The sequence below is a fragment of the Heloderma suspectum genome, chromosome 11, assembly GCF_057233095.1.
Source record: "Heloderma suspectum isolate Gila_16-S chromosome 11, 16-S_ref, whole genome shotgun sequence".
NCBI lineage: Eukaryota > Metazoa > Chordata > Lepidosauria > Squamata > Helodermatidae > Heloderma > Heloderma suspectum.
The window spans coordinates 6,748,674-6,766,920 of NC_139468.1; the positions used below are offsets into that span (position 1 = coordinate 6,748,674).

An 18,247-nucleotide genomic window follows, 5' to 3' on the forward strand; every position below is an offset into this window, starting at 1 on the left:
CACCCTTGTCTTATTTCAAGAGACCAGAGATCTACTTAATATAGTATTGTCTGTATCAGCCTTCCCCAAAGTGGTGCCCTCCAGATGTTCTGAACTTCAACCCCCACCAGCCCCAGCCAGCATGGCCTATGGTCTGGAATGTTGGGAGTTGTAGTCCAGAACATCTGGAGGATACCAAGTTGGGGAAGGCTCATCTATAGTAAGCTATGGTTATAGGACACTAGAAGGGGTTTGGATCTTCTGATGCCTCAAGCTATGCAGTTCCAACTTAGGTAAGGTACCCCCAGTTCCTTCAGCTGCATCACAGTAAGAAAGAAATGAACTGCTAGCAAAATTGTCCTCACGTTGTCCTTAACCTTTGTTCCATCTTGGCTGGCAACCGGACAAAAAGCACTTTCCAAAGCTGGAATTTGAATAATACACAATAGCAGGGGAACCACTGTTATTATAAGCTGCATTCATATGGATCATAGAGGTTATTCAGGAGAGAGTGTCACACACGGCTGATGCAAAGGAGCACTTCTCCCAAGTTTTACCCACAGGACAGGCCTGAAGTTGCATTAAAGACTTGATCTCTCAAAAGCAGAGCAAAGGCAGAGTAGAGGAACAGAAGGACATTGAGAAAGATCTTGTGGACCGTACCCAGCATGCTAATGAACAAAATGCTGAATTGGAAATGGAAATCCATGCTCGTTCCCATACTGCTGGACCCTCTTTCTTTAACAACCTCTCTTCTGAATCAGTAAGACCTGGGGGAGGCAGAAGTCAGGCTTGTGTATTCTCCTTTTTTTTTATTAGAACCCCAAGGTCCATCAACTAAAGCCAGATACAAAATGGTGGCTTAGGGACAGAGCCAGATGTAAAATGGTGGCTAAAGAGCAGAGCGAATTGCCTGCTGTACCCGACGAGCCATATACTGTGATCATCATCTGGATATTCAAGTTCAAATCTACATCTGAATCACTACAGATCAGGGATTCTAACTGTTTTCAGTATCAAAACTGAGCTTTCACAAAAAATCCAGTCATAGTTTCCCCCACTTTCTTCACACTAGTAACCTAATTTAGGGGGAGGGGACTTGTTGCTACTGGTAAAACAACTGGGAGTCAGAAACCTTTGCAGACCTATGGCAAGTCATCTGGAGATCAGTAGATCCTGATCTACCTTGTGCACGCGCACACACACACACACACACCCCACACACAAATCAGACCATTAAAATTCATCCATTCATCATGTGTGTGTTCTTATTTTGCAAAATAAAGTTTTAATGGGGTACTCCTTTGCTTCACACAACTTTGTCTAGTGTCAGCAGGTTAAACGTTATTTTTAAGCTCTTCAATTAGCCTAGCTTTTAAGTGATTTATGATTTTTAAATAGATTGACATACTACACAACTTTGTCTTGTTGCAGAGTCAAAAGGCTCTGGAAAGGTGACGTTCATATGGGCCCTAAGAGGAGGCTCGCAGCCCCATAGACAAGCAATTAAAATTGTGGATTGCCTAGAAAAGTTATAGGTTGATGCCAGTATTTACAAATGATTTTCAGATGTTATAGCTCAGCTGCCTCTGCAGGATGAAATGCAGTACAAAACCTAACATGTCCATATCTTCTCAAAATAAACAAAGATGATTTTCCAGAGTTTCAAACAATGTTGTGCTTCAACACATTAATCTGCGCTTGTTTAGATAATATTAGAAGGCTAGTAGTGCCATAATTGTATCAGAAGATAACAAAATTTAGCAAACCGAATGGAAAACACCAAGTTGCTTTAGAATCCTGATGTTTTAAAAGCCAAAAAAGGAGAAAGTTTGGAGCTGGTCAGTCCTTTTTCTTTTATTTCCTTTTCTCCATGTTGAAACTGGCATACTGGTAATACATGACTAACATCCTTTTTATAGCAACACCACCCAATCATCAAGCTTAGCCACATGACACCACCAGCCACAAGGTTTTGTACACATACTAGTTAAAAAAAAGACTTTATCCATTTAAAAATGGACAAGTATTGCATTAGGAATCCAAGGTACATTCTTGATTAAGACTTCAGCATGTCATTCATCACCAGTTTGGAATGCACATCCCACTATGCTAGAAACTTATCAGACCATAAATAATATAGGCTGTAACACTCCTCTGGAGTAACACACATGCATTGCATTTCAATAGAATGCATTTTTAAGGGGTTAGGCAACCGATTTCAAATACAGTTCCCTAATAAAGGGTTTGAAAGGTTCCAAAGTAGTGCGTAGGTTGAAGCTTACTAATGTACGTTTTCAGTACTTAGAAGGAAATATATACCAACACCTACTACTTGCCACTTAATGATACCCTGAATGGCTCAGACTCTGAAGCCACAATAGACTAAATTACAGCCTGAAAAATTTCGTTTGCAAACAGGGGGAAAAAGTTCAAATTTAGAAGACAGCTAACTCATTCCCTCCTCATCCTATTTGTTTTACTAGTTCATTTTTTTTACCTATTATTTGGGAATTGTATTTCCTCAATCTGCCAAGAACGTTGTCATGTAACTCATTAAAAACTGTTGTCGTGAAATAGTAAAATCTTTCAAGAAGTGCAAATCTAAAATAAAACATACCGGAGTGAATGTACTTCCAAATCCACTATTTATTACAGTAATAAACATTTGTTTTATGTAAGCCATCATCTTGAAACATCAATATCAATGTTTTTACTCTTGCAACCAACAGACTAAAATTAGATCCTTAGTTTTATTGGGACTGACAGCAATAAGCAACTCCATAAACATCTATCAGAGTTAAAAAGTACTTCAGGATTTGAAGAAATTCACCACCACTGGGTTGTTTAGTGTTCAATCTATTAGAGGAAAGTGGTGTCGTAAAAACCCACCCCTATTGGTCCACTCCCATCATCCACACATTGAGGCACAAATCTAGTTTTATCCTTCTATTTGTAGGCTGCTTTTTAACAGAGTTCTATTTATTAATAATTGTTTTCACATGTACATTGAACTAAGAGCCAAGTAGGAAATGGCTCCCTCCTCCAGCCCCACACACCATTTGCAAGAGGAGGAAAACAACGCAGCGGGCAAGATGTAAGAACATAAAACCACCGTGCTGGATCAGAGCAATGATCCAACTCATCCAGCATTCTGTTCCTACAGTGGCCAACCAGCTGTCTGTGGGAATCCCACAAACAGAACATGAGCGCAATGGCAACCTCCCACTCATGTTCCCCACTAACTGGTATGCACGGGCATACTGCCTTTAATGCTGGAGGTAACATATAACCATCTTGACTAGTATCCATTGATAGCTTCACCCTCCATTAGATTTGTCTAATCCCCTTTTAAAGTCATCCAATTTGGTGGCCATCACTATATCTTGTGGTAGCAAATCCCATAGTTTAACTATGTGCTGTGTGAAGTAGTACTTCCTTTTATCTGTCCTGGATACAATCTCCACTAGCCTGCACTCAGAACTACCACTTGAGGGATATTGTTCAAGTGATTAAAAAAAAAATAAATTACATACTATATTTACCTATGAACATACGAAGCTTTCATAGTGCACACTAGTCCATCTGGCAAAGTAGTGCCTATTCCAGTTCACAGCGGATCTCCAGAGCATTGGTTAGGGATCTTCCCCAGCCTTATTACCCCAAATCCTTCTAACTGGAGATACCAGGAATTGAATCTGGTGCCATCTGTCTGCAAAGCACATTCTGATTTAGACAGAAGAATTAAGTTAGCAGGTAATTATCTGGAAAGGCTATGTTGTTGAATATATTAGTTCCTAGCATTTCTTATTTGGACTTTCAGGAAAGAGGAGAGTGATGACAGATTTCATGAAAGCAGCAAAGTTTCAAACTCTTCGGTTATTCATGTTTAGCAGCTTCAGAAGACTGCAATGCAAAATAAATTTCACCTGCATTTGAGGTGCCATTGCATGACTGGACAGCCACTGTTAGTGCTATCAAAATGCATTATACAAGGAGCCCAGATTTTACAAGATATGCATGCCAATTTAAATACCTTGGAGAAAAGATCTTTTGATTTTCAAAGTTAACTGGAATCTGAAACAACCTTTAAACCTGGAAAATCACAATGTTTCTTTTATTGCCTGGAAGCCAAGAAACATACAACTAGCATAGTCCCCAACTGATACCTGACTGGGATTTCACAGACAAGGTAAAAGATGCTCTCAAAGACTCATAGGGCTGGAAGAGGCCTACAAGACCATCGAGTCCAACCCCCTGCTCAATGAGCCAGTACTTATTCTAAATTGACCCAGAAAACAGTTACTTGCAGTAAAAAAGGAAATCTTTTGGTTTCTTGCCTGTGAGAAAATTTTAATATGATTCCATTATAGACCTTTTTTAGATTGAAGTAAATGCACTAAATCAGTTTCTGTGGTGTTTCTGGTACACAATATTCTCTCTAAAGATGCATCTAAGAAATGTGTGTTTATAGAAATCCTATGTATTTGTATATATTTGACTTGGGTGCAAGAGAGCAAAAGAAAATAAGGACCACTAAAAAAAGCAGTTGCAAGGAGGTAAGCAACGAATCAGATGCAGTTACCTAAGGTCTTAAATCTACTTGGTTTTGCTATCATTTCCCTCCACTGAATTGCAGCTTTTCCACTTTCAGTAAGACTCAAATTTCCAGAGACATACATAAGCTTCCAGCAAGATAGTCAGAAGTAATGCATGCTTTGCAGAACATTGTGTAAGGGATATACCAAAGGTCTGGCATATGTAATATATATACATATGACACATATATTCGCACACCCCTCACTACTAAGTATCACAGGTTGTCGGTTTATAAGTGAAATCAACTGCTAACCTTTGGAAGGGTTGGAGGTCTCCCAGAACTGCTCTTGTTTTCCAAAAAATTGCCACTTCCAGCAGCTCATGCATCTAGATGCACATGATCAGTAATAGCAGACAACTTCCACCATCAATTTTCCCATACAATGCACCCACAAGTTCAGTATTAGATCCATTATAGGGTGTAGTTTCCATTCACATGTGCCAACAGCCCAACTTGTCCACTCATGAGGACCATCAGCCAGCGTCCAACACATCACACCCTAGAAACATTTAAAACATGCCGAGATTCTATGACAAATCGGCATGGCTCCTCAATGGCAGAAAGTTTGAAAACCACTAGCCTTTGTCAGGGACACAACTGATAGCTCCCAACACAGAACAGGTCAGTAACCTAAAGGACACCAAGAGGTAATCACCGCAGTTCATCCTACTTAAAGAATAGTAGGATATGGACCCTCGGAATCTCTTCAGCTGTTTGTCAGGAGTTGTAAAATAACAAATCCAAGCCAAGCGTATTGGCTGTGGCTTAGTGGTAGAACACCAGCTTTGCATGCAGAAGATCCCCAGGTTTCATCCTTGGCATCTCCAAGTAGGGATGGGACAACCACTGCGTGAAACCCCGGAGAGCTGCTGCCAGACAACGTTGGCAATACTGACCTAAATAGATCAATGGTCTAACTCAGTATACGGTAGTTTCCTATGTTCCTATGCATTTTCCTTATTGCACCAAGTCCTTTGTTGTTGTTCAGTCGTTAAGTCGTATCCAACTCTTCGTGACCCCATGGACCATAGCACGCCAGGCCTTCCTGTCCTCCGCTCTCTCCCGGAGTGTGCTCAAGTTCATATTCATTGCATCGGTGATGCTATCTAGCCATCTCATCCTCTGCCGTCCCCTTCTCCTTTTGCCTTCAGTCCTTCCCAGCATCAGGGTCTTTTCCAGGGAGTTTTCTCTTCGCATTGGGGGGCCAAAATATTTGAGCTTCAGCTTCAGTATCTGTCCTTCCAATCAGAGTTGATTTCCTTTAGGATTGACTGATTTGACCTCCTTGCAGTCCAGGGGACTCATAAGCATCTTCTCCAGCACCACAGTTCGAAGGCATCGATTCTTCGGCGCTCAGCCTTCCTTATAGTCCAGCTCTCACAGCCATACGTTGCTACTGGGAAAACCATAGCTTTGATTATGCGGACCTTTGTCGGCAAGGTGATGTCTCTGCTTCTTACTATGCTGTCTAGGTTTGCCATAGCTTTCCTCCCAAGGTGCAAGCGTCTTTTAATTTCATGGCTACAGTCACCGTCTGCGGTGATATTGGAGCCCACAAAAATAAAATCTGTCACTGCTTCCATTTCTTCCCCTTCTATATGCCAGGAAGTGAAGGGGTCAGATGCCATGATCTTAGTTTTTTTAATGTTGAGTTTCAAACCAGCTTTTGCATTCTCCTCTTTCAAAAAAATATTCTGTGATATTTGCCATAAATATAGTGTTCAGAAAAACATCCATTCATTCACCAGTGACTTAAATAAAGGATTTGAAGCCATTTAGTTTCAATTTCTCAGCTAGATCATATTATCAGTAAAATAGATTCTGATATTATTGCTACTAATTTCTGCAGCACTTTTAGTTTGCAATTTTTTATCTTTTTATTTTGCAACCTTCATAGTATTTACCTTCACAACATATATACAAGGCACGACAGGTTCCAGTTCTACAGATAGGGGACTGAAAACTGTTTCACCACTACACTTTTCCTACACACACACAGCACTCATATGTAGCTAGTCACACACAAAATCCAGATATATTGGCACGTGTGATGATCAGCAGGTTGGTTTCATACTTTTTCCTACAGTAAAGTTACAACGCAGTAATACCATCACGTGCAAAACTCACATAACAGGTTGGTTCACACGTAATATCAAACCACTGTCTGGCATTACATAAGCATGCTTTGGACCCATCCAGTCTCTCCAATGCCCACAGCAGCCTTCCCCAACCAGGTGCCCTTTAGATGTGTTGACTACAACTCCCATCCTCCCCAGCCAGTGTGTCCAATGACCATGCCTTTATTGAGAAATTACACTGCCTCATTTATATAATGTTATGGTGGGGTCCAGACATCATCTTCCACTTGTAACTGACATTTTCCCATCACTTCCCATTAAGGAGGGTAAGATGGAAGGGCTGCAGAATGCCTTTTGATTGGTATCAGCCAGCCATCTGCAAGTACCCTTAGTTTCAAGTCCCATCTCTATATCATGGGCTACAAAGGTTTTAGGTACTGTTGTATGGAGAGTCCCAAAAGCCATTTCACAAACATTACTTGTGTTCCCCAAAATCCTAAGACCAGACTTTTAGTTGAGGTGAGATATTGTATTACGTGTGAAAAAGAAGTGAAAAATATTACAATCTATATTCTCATATATCATTAGAGCTGTCGGCCAACTAAAGATTTGCCTTGTCCAACTCACATTCCTTTCTATGAGCTTTGGACTACAACCCCCCCCCCCCCCGGTGGATTAAACCTATGGTCTTTTATTGCAATTTCACAACAAAATGGGATTCTCTTTGGAAACCCTCCAGAGCTTGGTATTTTTTGAACTGCTTAATTAATTAGCCAGTGAGCTGGAATGAGTTCATTTTAACTTTCTGAAGCCATCTTAATCAAGTTAAGTACGCAAAAACTGTAATTCATTCTGTTAGCATTAAAGTACTAAAGACCACAGCCAGGAACTTTCAAGTTACCAGAGATTGTCTAATCAGCCTCTTCTGCTTTGCTCTGGTGTGTGTGTGTGTGGGGGGGGAGGAGATATGCTGTTTTAAGAAAAGCTATATTAAGTAACCTACCAAATGCTTCTGAACAAAATCTACACTTCTCCAATACCCGTGTACTAGAAATGGGGAAACTAGTATTTCCTGCTTCCTCATGAATTAACTCCATATACACAGGAGTTACAGTCTCAGACATATACCATCGTTTATTATGGCCAATTAGGGTTGAAAAAATAGGTTTAAAGCCACTCCTAGACAAGGATCCCAATCCAGATCGCACAGACCACACACCCCCTTCATGCTACACAATTGTTAACTGTGTGAATAGTGTCTCATCTATTTTGGCCCACCCTGTAGCCACCTACAGGATCCCCATCCGTGAAGATTAGGTCACCCAGTTATGAAGGAGGAGGGTCCCCATCACAAGGTTACCCTAAGTACAGCACTTTAAGTTTTCCCTACCTGAACTAAACAAGAATCACACCAGTTCCTATCTGTATAGACCCACACCTTGATGTGCACAGACATATTTAGGGAGGGGGGCGCCTTGCTCACACGAGTGTGACAGAACATTAGGATTTGGGTTTTTGTGTGTTTAAATAAGGTAAATGTTACCAAGGATGACCACCCACAGATTATACATTTCAAAAGGTAAGCTGCACACACTAATTTCAAAAAGTGCATACGGCTTCACAGAGGTACTCATAAGGCAGACAAGAAAAGCTTCAAGAGCACCTCCATCAACCCTGGAGCTTAGAAACTGTTTTCAACAATAGTCTACTTTGCTTCTTCTTGGGCGTACACTCGGCCTATGGTGCGGGGGTGGGGGGAATCAGCCATTTTCAAGCTCTCTTTGAACAAATGTTTCTAAAAGGGTGAAGTGTGTTTTAGTCAAGTGTTAAAGAAGCTTAAAGAGGTGTTTAAAAGCAATTAGAATCCAGCCAGAATTGTTCACTAACGCAGAGCTCATACACACACACACGCGCGTGCGCACACACACACACACACACACACACAGAGAGAGAGAGAGAGAGAGAGTTAATTTGCTCATACATCTAGGCCACTTTTCAAAACATTTTTTTCCAAAGCGGCTTACAAAACAGAGCAAAAATGCTAAAACATCACAAAATGAAAAAGCAGCAACAATAACCATTAACATTTAAACATCTAAACATTCAAGTACACATTTGTTTTATTTATGACATTTCTATACCACCCAGTAGCCAAGCTCTCTGGACTGTTCACAGAAATTAAAAACCAAAAATGAAATATAATATAAAAAACGTTAAGACAGCTTAAAACTAAAGTAAAAACCAGAATCATTCAAACCAGCCATATAAATATACAGCTCACTCACCAGAAAGGAGCTCAAAAGCACTTGACACTTATTCTGTCAGTAACTAGGAACTTCTGCAATATTGTATTAAGAAAGGAATTTTGAGAATGTGTTACTTTTACATAAGTTCTAACCTTTACATAAAGGACTATACACATCCAGACTGCTTATTAGATCACCTTGGACAGACAGATTCCAAATGAAGCAGTTTGAAAAGTTGAGGAATTAATGTAATTTACGTGACACTGGACAACCTTAAAAAAAAACAAAAAACAGGAGAGTTTCTTAGGAATGAGATGCTACATGTACAAGGAATGAGATGCTACATCTAAATTGACGATTACTGATGCATTTCCTTTTGCAAAGGTTAAAACAAAGCATCTTTGATAGCTCAAGCATTGGGGGGGGACACACAAAAGTGACCATCTTTATTTCACGTAGCATCTGTGAAATAATTCCAACAGCAAGGGTACATATGGAGCCATTCTCACTGGATGTACTACAATTATAGATTCCTATAGTTCTGTGGGAGAACACCTGCTCTGCATGCAGAAAGTCCTAGGTTCAATCCTAGCACCTCCAGGTAGAGTCCCAGGGAAGACCCCTGCCTGAAACCCTGGAGAGCTGCTGTCAAGTCAGTGTAGACAATACCAAGCCAGAAAAACCCATGACCTGACTTGGTGTAAGGCAGCTTCCAATGCTCATAATGCCTTCTCATAAGAACTGTAAAGCTTTCCTATTTATGCTGGCATTCAATCCCCAGAATTAAGCAGATGAGGGGCAACTAAGTAAAATGTGGGTATTCTGAATATCGTGTTTCATTTTTAACCATTGGTTAGAACTTGAGAATGGATAGAAAAGAACTTACTATAGATGTCCTCCTCATCTGAAGCTTAGTAGGAGACAGGCTTATGTTAAAGCATTAAAGGGGATCCTATAAAATTCATGCTGGCTGGGGATGATGGGAACTGCAATTGGTTGGGGAAGTCTGTGTGACTAGCACCTCCATCTCTGCAACCAGCATGAGCAGAACAGCAGTGCTTTCTACTCCTCTTGCCTTGCAAGTTTTTCCTTGCTCTGGATTTTAATCTTCTAAACCCTGGCCTTGGAAAAGCAATTTGTGTTCAATGCTACAGTACCTTTTTTTAACTTTAGTGTAGTACAGTAGATGTTTTAAAAATAGCCCCAAAGAATATCAGTACAGGAGATTATATTCCTCTACTAAATTGATCCTTAAGGACTATGACACTTATACAGAGAGATGAATTCACACTTTTGCATACAGGAGGGATCCTAATATATTTCCAACATGTGGCTATACACAAATGATTTGCCCTCCTAGTTGCCATGGAAGCAGCAGCAGCCATTAATCCCTTCTTCCAAAATTAACTCAAGATATTTTTTTTTCTAATTTGAGAAGCAAATTCCACAGTGGAGAATCTGGATGCGTGTTTTGACTGCATTCTCTGGCCTTTTATTGCACCTGCTGCAGCAAGTAACACTTGGCCCCACATTCCTTCCTTCACAAGATTAAATCTGTATGCCAGCACACTGTCACTCCATGGGGCTGGGCCAAGTCATTTTAAATACATCAGCCTCTTACTCCAGGAAGCTCATTACTAGGTTCAGACATAAAAACAGCACCACATTGTTGGGGGTGGGGGAAAAAGAGTTTCCCGTATTTCCTCTGGTGCTGGCTCGGCTAGTTCCAATGAAGATTTTAAATAAAACCAAGCACATCACGTAAAATAATTTAAAATGAATAGAAAGACCTACTACTAAAAAAAACAAAGCTTTTGTTAACCACATGTTTCACCAGACTTATTCCTAGGTTGCAAGCAATACAAGCATGAAGAGCAGACCAAAGCAGACATAACTCTGGCTCCATACGAAGCACTGTTTATAAATCTGGAGCCAGCGCCGCAAACACACTCTCCTTTTCTTTCCCCCACATCAACAGAATAGATTCCCCCTCCTTTCACTTGCATGCCTTAAACATGGCTCACGATACAATCCTTATGTGCCTACCCAGAAGTAGATCCCATGAAGTGGAGCTTACTGCTAATTAAGTGGTACAGGGTTGCATCCTTGGTGCTATATGTTAAGTGTATACCAGTGGTGTAGTGGTAAAGTGCAGGCACACATCATGACTGTCCCCAAAGCCACACCCACAAGGAGAATCCAAAAATGCAGGCAGCTGTGTGTGTGCGCGCGCGCGCGTGTCTCTGTGTGTATTATATATGTCTTTTGCAGGTCTTTTGTAAAGCTAATAGGCCTTGGTTGTCAATGCAAAGTATCCAAAATACTTTGTATTCCAACAGGGATTGTTGCACCGCAACAATATATTGTTGCTGGAAAATCCACTTTCATCCCCAGCTATTGTGAGAATTACAGCTAAGCTCAGCAGAAACAGGGAAGCCTGAGGTGGGTAGAAGATGACATCATCGTTTCTGCTGATCAGGAAGTCCTGTGAGCTCCACTACACCACTGGTGTGCAGTGACATGTACTATAGCACCTTCGACTGCCTTGAAACGGTGGTTTCCTGTTGTGGTTGTTATTCCTAGAGTGACGCACTGGCTTTTCTTAGAAGCCCTTAAGCCCCACCTTACAATTTATGCAGCAATTCTACTTGCCACTGCTACACCATAGCAGAAGAGGGGAGGGCTATACAACCACACCCATTAGTCACCAATCCCAATGAATAGTACAGCAAGCCAGGATAAGCACCTTCTAGTCTTCAGATTTTTGCTTACTTGGTGATCCCTTTGTCATGGGCCTTGATTCTGAAGCAGATCATGAACCTACATGGTCTCCTTGCCTGCCACTGGGGTGCATGCACAAAACCCTTCTAGCAGATACATCTGTCCGGGGTGTGTGTGTGTGTGTGTGTGTGTGTCTCTCACTGGGGTGCTCAGTTCTGCTTCTTAGGAAGGTTCACTCGGGCAAGTGTTGAGATCTTGCCAGTGAAGGCAATTTTGTTTTTTTTGTTCAGTTGATTATGTAAATTTGCTATTAGTATTGTACATCGCCTAGAGTGGCCAGGTAGCTGGCCAGATGGGCAGCTAATAAATAAAATAAATAAATAGAAATACCTATGAATAAGAACTGCAGGTTTTAATCAAAGTCAATTTGTTATTCCAACACAAGTAAGTCAGTTTAATACCCCATGAAAAACTAAGTTTTTAAGTAATTCATTTCTCATGATTTCGATCACACGGAATTCTTAAGAAAAACAGGGAATGTTACCTGGTTTTTCTTGGGAATTCATTCTCCTTTACATTATCTTTATAGGCATCTGATAGAAGTAGTTGATACCTATTAAAACCAACCGGAATATTTTCTCCTGTACCATGAGTCTTGCACATCAGAAAGGGGAAACATTCTTACTGCTTCAAACCCTGTTTTAGGGAATGCTTCCTGAATGTGTGTGTCATCCTTGTATAGGGGCGACGCTAATCTTCTATGTATCATTTAATTTTTATTTATTTCATTTCTATACTACCCAATAGCCGAACCTCTTTTTTGTTTCATTTTGTTTCATACTATCATTTAGTATATGTGCTGTCAAAGTGAGCGCTGCTTTATGAGGACAGACACATGGGAGATGAAATATTTTATCAACATTAAATAGATGGAGCTTTATTTTAACATCTCTCTTCAGCTAAAAGATCTAATGCCCATTTGATTGTCACTTCTCAGCTCTTTCATTTGTTCAGAATTTCAACAATATTTTCTAACAGTTTGTAGTATCTATACACTCAGTGGCCTCACTACCTTCAACTATGCATTTTTCTTCAAGGAACACACAAGCACATCTTTTTGAAGAAATTGGCTTTAGAATTCCCAGAGTGAGATAGTGAATCTCCCTTAAAGTGAGGCAGGCACACCAATCCCAGCAAGCATTTAAAAACAACTAACCACTCTTGACTGAGAGGGGACCTGCCACTCCCATCCCAGCCTACCTCCAGTGAAAAATCACAGCCATCAGTCTTAGGAAAAGAGCTGTGGACTTCCGCCTACCTGGTAGTCAAGGGCAAATCATGGTTTTAATTACAAGAGGGGTGCTTGGGAGGAACCCTCTATGAACATATGGAATTGTGATGTAGTTCCATATGTTTTAATACTCCAGGGCAGTAATATCAGTTATGGCTGAAAGTGATTCACCAGTGTCCCAAGAAAGGTAATTCTCCAGTCTTGCAACCAGAGTTCCATTTAAGCTAAACCTGGAATCTTCTGCTTTTAAAGCATGTACTCTACCACTGAGCCCCTCCTCTATACCACGTTAGTGGTCATTAGGACAAAGAGGAAGTCCTGAACACAGCTCATAATTTCCAGAATTTGCTGCCACAAAAATGTGGCAACAGCCACTAGCTCAGATGGTTTTAGAAGGGGATTAGGAAGATTTATGGAGAAAAGATCTATCAATAGCTACTAGTCATGGTGGGCTATATGGAACCTTCAGGCTCAGAGACAGCATGCCACAGAGCAATGGGAAGTGAGGACTATTGCTTTTCTGCTCTGTGTTCTCAAATGCATCTGGTTAGTTACAGTGGGAAGCTAGATGCTTGACTTGAAGGGACTCTGGTCTGATCCAGCACGGCTCTTATGATCTAGTGGAGGAGCGACAAGCCTCTTTCAGGCAGAGGGCTAAATTTCATTTTGGAGAAGTTGTTGGGGGCTGTATTCCTGCAGTGGGTGGGGCCAAAGGCTAAGGGGTGTGGCCAAAGACAAAAGGGGCAGATCCAAAACACCAAAAATACCCGACTATTTTAGCTTAAAGCTCTTCCTGCCAGTAACTAAGTCCTTGGAGAGGCATTTCAACCTTTTAGAACGGGGGCAGGGGGGGAACCATGCAAAAGCCAGAAAACCACCAAACAATCAGTAGGAGGGGAAAAGGGCATGGGGCCAAGAGAAAGGAGTGTGGCCATCTGGGGAACCCAGAGGGCTCGACTGGCGCCCCAGGCAGGCCAGATTTGGCCAGCAGTGCTGAGGTTCAACACCCCCAATCTGGTAGTAGCACCAAAAGTGTGAATGTTGATTCAGGGTAGGGATGTACGAAAGTCACTTACCTTTTCGAAGGGTGACATTTGCGGTGGGGGGAGGCGCTCCGTCCCTCCCCCTGAAATTCTCTCCGGCCGGCTCCGCAGAGATTCCGCAAAGCCGCCGGCCGGGGCCGCCCGCAGCCAGACATCCAGCCGCTGGGCAGCCTACAGGGACGCAAATGGCGGCTGCCGTAGCTGCCGCCATTTGCATCCCTGTATTTTGCCGTAATAGCCTACGTAAATATTACGTAGCCTATCACAGCCAAAAAAAGGGAACACAAATGGCGTCCCTGCGTTAGCTGTGATAGGCTACGTAAGTATTTATGTAGCCTATCACGGCTATAGTGATGAAGTGAGTGGCGGCCGCATACGCGGCTGCCGTTCACCGAGCAGTGCAAACGGCACCAGGTAAGTGTCCCGTTTCACATTCCTTTCGCAGGGTGGGGGAGCTTCGTTCCGCCATGGATTTCGGGGGGCCAAATGCACTGGCATTCTGCCTCACCGAGATCCGTGGCGGAATTCTCTGACATCCCTAATTCAGGGGTAGGGACAAGTTCTGTCATGGGTATACAAGCTGTTAGAGAAACTGCAATAGTGGGAGGGGAAGGCAGACAAAAAGGGAGCAGACGAATTTTGTAGTGTGGGGACTTGCCGTTCCAGCCAACAATGTACTTCCCATCCACACATCCATTTATGCATCCTTGGGCATATATCACATTTTGGTATCCATGGGATTCTCCGTTTGTTCTCCTCCTTCAACTACTCTACACACTGATTGAGGTTGTAGTAATCCTATGAATACAGAAAGAATCTTGCAAACAGGCAGGGAAAAAGACAAACAGACTTTTAAAAAGACACAAATGGACTTTTAAAAAGACAGAAACATGTTTTGAAAGCTACCTCGATACAAAAATAGGCCTGCAAAAGAGCATCAATAGTTGTAAACAATGGGGTGTGGTGGTGGTGGAAAATGAAGCAGTGGGTGGAATTTTAAAATCCCAGCCAAGTTGTGTTTACAGTCTGTTGCTTAAAGTACACATCTACCAGCACTGGCATTTTTAAAGACAGCTGCATAAAAGCTTTCAGCAAGTTAATCAGTCTGTGATGGCCCAGCACTTTGCAATAAAGTAATAGCTCTCTCTGCCTTATGGGAGCACTTGCACGGATCTCAAGGGTTGGGTGATTCTAGCATTTCAATAATAGCGGAATTTACCTTGGTTTATAACGTCTGCACAGTATAATTAAATTTGCTTTAAAAGAATCAGATTTTATATGAAAAATAAATTGAAGCCAAATACAACAGGGCCCTAATCAACAACTAAATTCTCCCAGATGAGACATATTGTGCTTAACCGTAACACACACACACCCCTAGCATTTCAACAATTATGGTTTTGTCATTATGCCTCAGTTTTAATTTTTTTATATAAAAATACTTATACCTTGTGATGGCCACCAGTGTAGATGTCTTCAAAAGGGGGTTAGACAAATTCCTGGACGAAAAGGCTATCAATGGCTACTAGTCTTGATGGCTATGTGCTACCTCCAGTACCAGAGGCGGTGAGCCTATGTACACCAGTTGCTGGGGAACATGGGTGGGAGGGTGCTGCTGTGCTCATGCCCTGCTTGTGGGTTCCCGGTCGACAGCTGGCCGGCCACTGTTGGACTAGATGGACCCTTGGTCTGATCCAGGATGGCTGTTCTTATGTTCTTGCAACTTCCAGCCAAATAGGTCACCCAGATCAACTTACAAGAGATAAAACTAGATCAGGGAAAGGGCTGTAGCTCAGTGGTACAGCACATGTTTTGCATACAAAGGGTCCCGGTTTCAGTCCCCTGCATCTGCAGGTAGGGCTGGGAAAAGTTCCTGTCTGAAACCATGGAAAGCCAGTCAGCACAGACAATACTGAAGCAGATGGACCAACAGCGTGACTCAATATAAGGCAGCTTCGTATGATCGTAACACAAAAGCAAACACCAACACAGCTGCCAAAAAAGCAAGTCAGTAAGTTATACCACAACATGTGCAAACAGCACAGCTCCCTCGCCCATCATCTGAGTGAACTCAAAGAAGTGATTAGCCGGGTCTATGTGAGCAGTGAAAGCTGCACCGTAAGCACTGCTCATGAAAAGGCTCGCTCTTCCCACACGCCATCTGTACTCTTCACATGTCACTGGCCCCAATATAAATGGCGTGTTTTGACCAAGTCTTTTCAAGTGCTCTAGTGCTATCCAGATTGTACCTGGGTGATCTCACAACATGGCCACCATGCGTGCCTGCGGTGAAGTTCCCATCAGCGGCTGGGGAAGCACAACTTACGATACAGCTTGATAACAATAAAGTAGCTAAGTCCACACCCATGACAACATGACAAAGGGAACATCCCCTGTTACAAGGGGAAGATCCTGCTGTGTTTTGCCAGCTGAAATCAGTTAATTGACATACATCAAAATACCTGAAAGGAATTTTATGGGAGGACATGGGGTGTTCTTTTTCTAAGCATCTCTCTATTGCACGTAACCACTTTGTGTTAAGCTACGGCGCAATAGTTGTTTGCTCCTTGTGTATGAGTGCCTATCCAGCCTCAGTTGGGTGACAACCTAAGCAACGTAGACTATAGCTGGCACAGCAGCCACTGTACTACACAGTGCATTTATCTGCTGTAATTGCTCTTAGTTTTACAGTATACAGCATCTATAGCCCAAGGGATGCAAATTCAGCAATTGCTGCAATTCTTAAATAGCAGAAGATACCCAGAGAGTTTAATTACAAAGAACTCCCAAATATATATTTTCTGGTGTCCCACATGAGCAAAGTAAAGACAGAGCTGAAATCTATGACTGTAAGATTTAATCAGATTACAAGTACTCCAATTTGTCATGCAGCAGATTTTTGTTTTAAAACTACAAGCCACCGTTTTTGGACCGGTAGTTACAAAAATGTAAGGTGACAGCACCAACTTTGAAGAGGCATTCGCCTTCTGTCACACAGCTGGAATGCCTCTCCTAAGACAGGACCTGCAACACATGCATATGTCTATTTAAAATTATGCTTTTCACCCCCAAACTACTGTTTTACACAAATTTATGCAGATTTAACGAATTTATCAATTACTCACTCAACTGTGAGTTCCTTATATTTCAGATGACTAAAATCTTGATACCATTATTGGCAGCCCAGGGTAGGGGGAATACAGGAAAAGATTGGCTTGGCTATCGATTACGCATCAGTCAAACCTTCTTCTAGAGAAAAACTATCTATTCCACAGCTGATAGAAAATGGTAAAAAAAAATTATGACAGCCACCATTTTTCCTCCCACAATGCCCTGGAACAACATTACATCAAGGACACTGAGGAGGTACAAAACAGCAGACAGGCTACAAACACAGAAGCTCTGCTGTTGACACCACCTGCAATAGTAGCACAAAAAAAGAAGCTGCAGCTTCTTTTGGTGAGTCTCCCCCAAGAAACTGTTGGAGGATATTTTAACATTATAACCCACTTTTCTTTATAAAATAAATTCAAAGCAGCTTACAAAAAAGTTCATAAAATGCATGAAACCACTATAAAAGCAGCTCACTGTATGAATCAACTTCATACAATAAAACCAAGAGCAGGGAAAACAATTCATCATATAAACAAGGAGCTTTAACCCAGTGATTATTTGGAGAAATAATCCAAATAATTTTCAGGGAGTGGGTGGATTATGCTGCCCTCCAAAATTTGAGCCATTTCCCTTCTGAGAACCCCCAGCTCCGTTCTAGTTTATTCACACATTCATCTCAATCTGGACCAACTCCCAGTCTGGACAGGCTATGGCAGCCTTCCAAAATCTGGTACCCTCCAGATGTTTTGGACTACAAGTCCCAGCATTCCTGACCATTGCCCATGCTTTCTGGGGCTGATGGAAGTTGAACTCCATAACATCTGAAGGGCACCAGACTTGGGAAGGTTGACCTATGTAAGAATGCCCAACTTGTGTGGGATTCAGCTCAGATCTTGTGACTGATCAAGGATGCTTTCCCCTGTATATACGCTGTGAAAGTGTTCCCACATGCTATTCCCATGTGCGATCAGCTCATGCAGGAAGAGGTTGTACTTGGGACTACCTGAACAAGATGGGTGTGTACTGAACCCAGTGCTGGAAAAAAATACTTCAATTTCCAAAGCATGAAGTTTTCAGCTGATTAGGTCTGGCCAAACTGGCTAGCATTCTCTCAGGAACAGTGCCACTTCTAAGAACAATGCAGGATGTGGTCCATATCAGTCAGAAAAGGGAGT

General features: G+C 41.9%; 1 protein-coding gene and 1 non-coding gene across 6 annotated transcripts in view; both read right to left on the bottom strand.

Annotated features, from left to right (window-relative positions):
• TJP1 (tight junction protein 1) overlaps window positions 1-18,247 on the bottom strand; it is a 142,716-nt gene that overhangs the window by 102,524 nt on the left and 21,945 nt on the right. The gene's annotated exons all lie outside the window — the stretch shown is intronic.
• Window positions 12,322-12,431, bottom strand: LOC146336939 (U6 spliceosomal RNA). Its single transcript, XR_014785462.1, has one exon. It is a non-coding gene; the product is annotated as a U6 spliceosomal RNA (small nuclear RNA).